A 6,000-nucleotide genomic window follows, 5' to 3' on the forward strand; every position below is an offset into this window, starting at 1 on the left:
GTTCCTCATCTGGTTGAGCTGGTACAGTAGGGGACATTATCTTGATTTCTCACCAAAACTCCTCAGGAAAGGGAGAAAAGTTTCTTGAAAACTGGGGTTTTGTGTAAACGGTTGGGCACCAGCTAGGTCTGGCAGTATAAAGATAACTGAGCGTGGGCTAATGGGCTAGCTGTACCAGAGTGTGAGCTTTCACAAGGGAGGGTCACCTGACCCCAGCTGCGCTGCGGAATGTTGTTGTTTCTATGGCAGGAGTTACTGGAACTCAGCAGGCTTTGTGATATTAGGTAGGCCTAGAATACTCAGCAGTGTCTGGACTGCTCAATCACAGATGGGCAGCTGTCTGAGAGGCTTAGCCAGGTTGTGCTGTTTAGCCATGTTTTCCTGAAGTAAGTCGTGGGCTGTAGAGAAGGTGCTGGTCACTGAACAGAGATGTCTGATGGTTGGGCTGTGTGACCTAAAAGTGGCAGGGGGAGCTAACAGAAAATAAAGGAAGGTGGGGCTCTTGGGCAATTTCTGGGCTTGGTTGATGGGCTTGACCACAGACATGCCTGAGAGTGAGAGGATTTCAGGAAAGGGAGAGTCCTGATTACTGGTTAGGTAGCTCTGGTCACCAGGCCTTTTGCCCAAGCACTATAGGTTTTTTGTATTGTTAGGATAGTAGGGGAGTCAAATGGAGTGGCTGTTGGGATGGTGCAGGTTGGATGGTCATGGTCATTCACAGGTCCAGGTTGTGTGCTGGATTAATTTTTACACCAACTATGGTTCACTGACCTCATTGGGCTGGTTCACGTTCAGCCTGTGAGTACGAGATCACACCTTCTGAGCAGGTCCAGGATGGCAGGAAGTCGTAGCTTATCTAGGAGATGCTGAAGTGTCTATGCCTGGGACTGTGAGAGTGTTACAGGAGAGCAGGGTCCTGATCCCTCAGTAGATAGGTCCGGGGTTGTTGGACTATTCCAGCAGTTGAAGGGTCCAGGTTACTTACCAGACCAGAAAGGACTATTTTGTAAACTGTGTAACCCAACTTATGAACAGTTTCGGAGTGCAGGGCCTTGGTCCCTCATCAGTCTGGTGTGATACAGATGAAAGGTTTGTGTTCAGTGATGACGCTGGGGTGGTGAGCAAGCTGCACGATCCAAACTAGGCTTGAGAGGGTGAGGGAAGGGTCTTGATCACTTACCAGTCTGTGCTGGTGACCAGGCTGATGGATTGGACCTGAGAAGGTGGGCATGGCACAAGAGGACAGGTGTCTGGGTCATTCACAAGGCTGGCTTGAGTGAATGACCCCAACTAGGTAGGTAGTGGCTCAAGCAGTTGTGGCCTCAACCAGGGTAGTACCCTGGTTTCTTGACAGCCATTGGATCTGAGAATGCTGTTATGTGAGTGGAGGGGCAAGATTCTGAACCATTCATGAGACTGACTATGGAAAGCTCAGTCTGCTTTGGTCCGTTTTATTTCTGAGACTATGAGAATGTCCTTGGAGTGCACATGTCCTGGTCACTCACCTGGCTAGGCTACAGTGCAGGCTGTGGCCTCAAAGCTAGGTCAGGGGACTATTAATACCACACCTATACCTAGCCCAGCCAATTTTAAGAGTGACCCAGAATTGATTCACAGTCAATCTGTATTTTGGACTACGAAGATGTCCCAGAACAGCGTGAATTCAGGACACTCACCAAGGTGAGCTGAGAACAGGCTTTGAACCGCAAGATAGGCCTGGAATTATCGGTACCACACCAGCAGGGGAGGATCTAGAGCTCTGGCCAGTCTGGGCTAATGGCTGGGCCGGTTGATCCCAACAGAGCATTGGGTAGTAGGGATCTGGAAGACTCACCAGGTTGTGGTGCTCACGAGAACTGGGACTGGGTAATGAGGAAGGTTCTGGAGTCTTGAACATTGAACGGGGCAGCCTAGCATTCAGACTGTATGCTCCAATATTGGCATGTCACTTTGGGAAAGGTAAGGGCAGTTGGGGTTCCTGGGAAATGACTGTGTTTGGCCTATCAGTGAGATGGAAGATGCCCGGGAGCTTAATCATTGCCTGTGCAGTGCTGGTCATCAGGCTGCTTGATTCCAGTTTGAGCAGGAACCGTGTGATGGCAGAGAAGATCTGAATCATAGGGCCATATTATGTGCAGGCTTTTGAACCCTCACTAGGCCTGGCACTGTTGTAATAGGTGGGAGTGGGCTTGGGACCTTATTCCCCTTCTGAGCAAGTTCAGGAGCACAAGGGTCAGGGTGACAAAGGAGTCTTGGCTGGTCTGGAAGCTGCTGAGGTAGGAATTGTGCCTGAGTCTTTGGGGCAGGAGGGCAGGTCTTGACCATCATTTCCAAGAGGGGCCTGGGACAATGGGGGGTTTCTAGCAGTTCAAGAATCTAGCCACTCACCAGGCTGGGCTAGTGTGGAGGCCATGCTTCCCACACTAGGCCTGAAATTATTAATAGGCCACCTATAGGATTTTGAGGTCTCAGGAGGCTGGGATGATGCTCATTCTTATTGAACCCAGATGAACCAGGAATGGAACAGATGAATCAGGCAGGTACGGTTCATGGGAACTCACCCAGCTGGGCAGCTGTGTGAACTGTGTAACACCAACTAGACCAGTCAGTATAAAGTTGATTTGGAAGCTAGTCTTGATTGACGAGCAGCTCAGTCTGGTACAAATGCATCTTGACCCTACCTGGGTATGGGGGTGTGACAATATTGATGGCCAATGCTCTAGTGAAGACATCATGCTGAGCTTGGGAATGTGGCATCTGTATGGGTGCATAAAGGCATGGCCTTTTCCCATGGTTCAGGCTTCTCCATACATTCCGTGCTGGGTTAATGGGTTCTGAAAGCGCATAGGTCCCAAACATTCATCAAATTGAAATTGTGTGGGTCACACCAGCAAGATAGGATCTCTAGCTCTTGCTGAAGTGGTATACAATCTCATTGACTCTAGCTAGGCCTCGAGTATGAGGATGGCATGGGTGGCTGGAATACTGACTATATTGGTGCTAGAGACAAGAATCTGGGAGATTCAATAGGCTGTTCTGATTGACGATCTGATTCACTGTGCTTTGTTTGTCTTGTGGCTCACTCCCCTTCTGAGCAGTTGCATGAAGATAGGGGTCTGTGTGACAAAGGAGTCTTGGCTGGCTGGAAGCTGCTGGAATAGCAACTGTAAGGATGATGTAGAAGGCAGAGTCTTCATCCCTTAACAAGAAGGACCCAGGGATGTGGAGATGTCTTACAAGAGTACCTCAAGCCAGGCCTGAAGGCATTAGAAAGACACGTGCAGGATTTTTTTCATCTTTATTAGCTTGAGTATTTCTTATTTACATTTCGATTGTTATTCCCTTTCCCAGTTTCCGGGCCAACATCCCCCTAGCCCCTCCCCCCTCCCCTTCTTTATGGGTGTTCCCCTCCCCATCCTCCCCCCATTACCGCCCTCCCCCCAACAATCACATTCACTGGGGGTTCAGTCTTGGCAAGACCAAGGGCTTCCCCTTCCACTGGTGCTCTTACTAGGATATTCATTGCTACCTATGAGGTTGGAGACCAGGGTTAGTCCATGTGTAGTCTTTAGGTAGTGGCTTAGTCCCTGGAAGCTCTGGTTGGCAGGCAAGGTTGTTCTTATGGGGTTGCAAGCTCCTTCAGCTCTTTCAATCCTTCCTCTGATTCTCCCTAAGGCGGTCCTGTACTCAGTTCAGTGATTTGCTGCTAGCATTTGTCTCTGTATTTGTCATGCTCTGGCTGTGTCTCTCAGGAGACAGCCAGCTCCAGCTCCTGTCAGCCTGCACTTCTTTTTTTTTTTTTTTTTTTTTTTTTTTACTTCTAGCTTTTTTATTTTTTTTATGATGTTAACAATAGAAGATTTCCCAAAGTTAAAAAAACTTTGAAAAATAGAAAGTTTCATACTATTTACATGACATATGAATGCAGGTTCCAGTATCATACAAATATCCCATTAGAAACAGTGAGAAGGCATGATGTAATTCTCTGCCTTTTAGATGTGAAGCCTAATACTTGTGGTCTCCCTTTTGACCTGTGTTATCTGTTATCCTGATACAGAAACTATTTGGTAGTGAAAGGCTGGAAGACTACTGGTGAACTTCAATGCCTTCCAAGTTGTTTTTTCTTTTTTCTTTTCAAAACTTACTGCATTTTAATGCTCTGTATGCCTTTGCACTACCCATAGCTAGGTCTACTCTCACTTTTCAAATGACCAAGCATTAGTCACATGAACCGTTATGTGTTTATAGATTAAAAATTCAAGCATAACCATGTATAGCCATGCCGTGTGCGGTATGTATCTAATCTGGGGATTCCCTCCTGCTTTCCTTTGTTTCCATGTTACCAACTGTTTGTTAAAAACATTTCTAAAAAAATGGAATAATTCATCTCACCAATTAATCAAAAACCTAAGATTAAAAATTCTACATTATATTTTCATTTGTATTTAAAAATACACTGGAAATTCCATATAGGCCCATAATCGAGCTTATTTTCGACGTACATTTCTTCGGTTTTGAAGACACGGTTTGTCTGACAAGACCTTTCACAAGCTGAACACCAAGATCAGGAAAGTCCAATAGCTTTCGCTGGTGCTGCTGCCGATGACGCAAGTCTCTTCCTTGCTGCTGGATCTGGGTGTCTGTCATTTGCCCTTTAGTTTTCCGGCCACAGTGATACTAACTGTCTGCTGATGCAGTTGTAGGAATGCTGTACAACACCATAGTATCTGAAGATAAATGCTGTCCGCATAATTGAAAACTGCAGCTGCCAGAGAAGCTGCCACCAAAATTAACTGGACTGCTGTATTGACCTTGCTGCTGAATGTTGGTTTTAACTTAGCAGGGGTATAGCAAGGATTGATGTACTAAGCTAGTGTCCGCGGTGCTGGCAGAGTTCGGTATCTGACATAAAACACAACAGCGATCAACAATACGTCTCTTGAAATTATCATGTAAGTGAGTGGGACTGAAATAAGATCTGCATAGGTCAAGCTAATATATAAGATGCTGATAAAAACTTTATCAGCAAGTGGATCAAGAGCACTTCCCAAAGCTGATTTCTGATTGGCCCGGTTTCGAGCAATAAATCCATCCAACAAATCCGTTAGCCCGGCTAAAGCAAAAACACCTAGTGCAGCATTAAAATCTTCTTCAAGAATCAGATAGCCCAACACCGTGGCCAGGCCAATTCTCATCATTGACAACAAATGTGGGATTGTCCATGGATTTTCATAGGAGCTGGTGGCGCGCGCCCTGACGCGCCTGGCACTGAGGACCTGCGCAGTGGCACCTCCTCCAATGATGGGCTCTGCACCTCCTCCAAAGGCGGGCTCCCGGGGCTGACTTCCCCGCGCCTGAGCAGTGGGTCCGCAGGCTGGCCCTGGGCAGCCACAAGGCGAACGCGGCCGGTCGCAGCCGCCAGCGCTCTGCCAGGCAGCCCAGGCAACAGGTCACTGGTGGCAGCAGGGCCCTGCCGGAGCCGCCCAGGCCGAGCCGCGCCCCGGGAGGCCAGATGGCCAGGCGAAGGGACCCCCAGGCGCCGCATACCACGCGCCAAGCCAACATGGCCTTGCAGCCTCCTTGAGAACTCAGAAGCCCCTGGCACCAGCCGCCAGCTTCTCTATAGAAATCGAGCAGTTCCACGGCCTTATGGATACCTCCATACTAATTTCCACACACTGGCCCAGCATATACTTCTTAGCTTCATCAATCTTATCTAGTTTCGGTGGCTGTATACATATGGGGTGGGGCAGGCTCTGAATGGCACCTAACCCTTCATTCTCTGCTCCAAACATTGTCTCCATATCCCCTCCTGTGAATATTTTGTTCCCTCTTCTAAGAAGGAGTGAAGCATTCGAGCTTTTGGGCTAATACTGCTTTATCAGTGAGTGCATACCATGCATGGTTTTTTGTGATTGGGTTACCTCACTCAGGAAGATATTTTGTTTAAAATTTCATGAAGTCACTGCTTTAATAGCTGAGTAGTATTCCATTGGGTAG

At 47.8% G+C, this 6,000-nt stretch overlaps 1 pseudogene; it reads right to left on the bottom strand.

The window, feature by feature from the left end:
* Positions 1-4,422: 4,422 nt before the first annotated feature.
* On the bottom strand, positions 4,423-5,565 carry Crls1-ps1 (cardiolipin synthase 1, pseudogene 1; annotated as a pseudogene).
* Between the last annotated feature and the right edge of the window lie 435 nt (positions 5,566-6,000).

The sequence above is a fragment of the Rattus norvegicus genome, chromosome X (assembly GCF_036323735.1).
Source record: "Rattus norvegicus strain BN/NHsdMcwi chromosome X, GRCr8, whole genome shotgun sequence".
Lineage (NCBI taxonomy): Eukaryota > Metazoa > Chordata > Mammalia > Rodentia > Muridae > Rattus > Rattus norvegicus.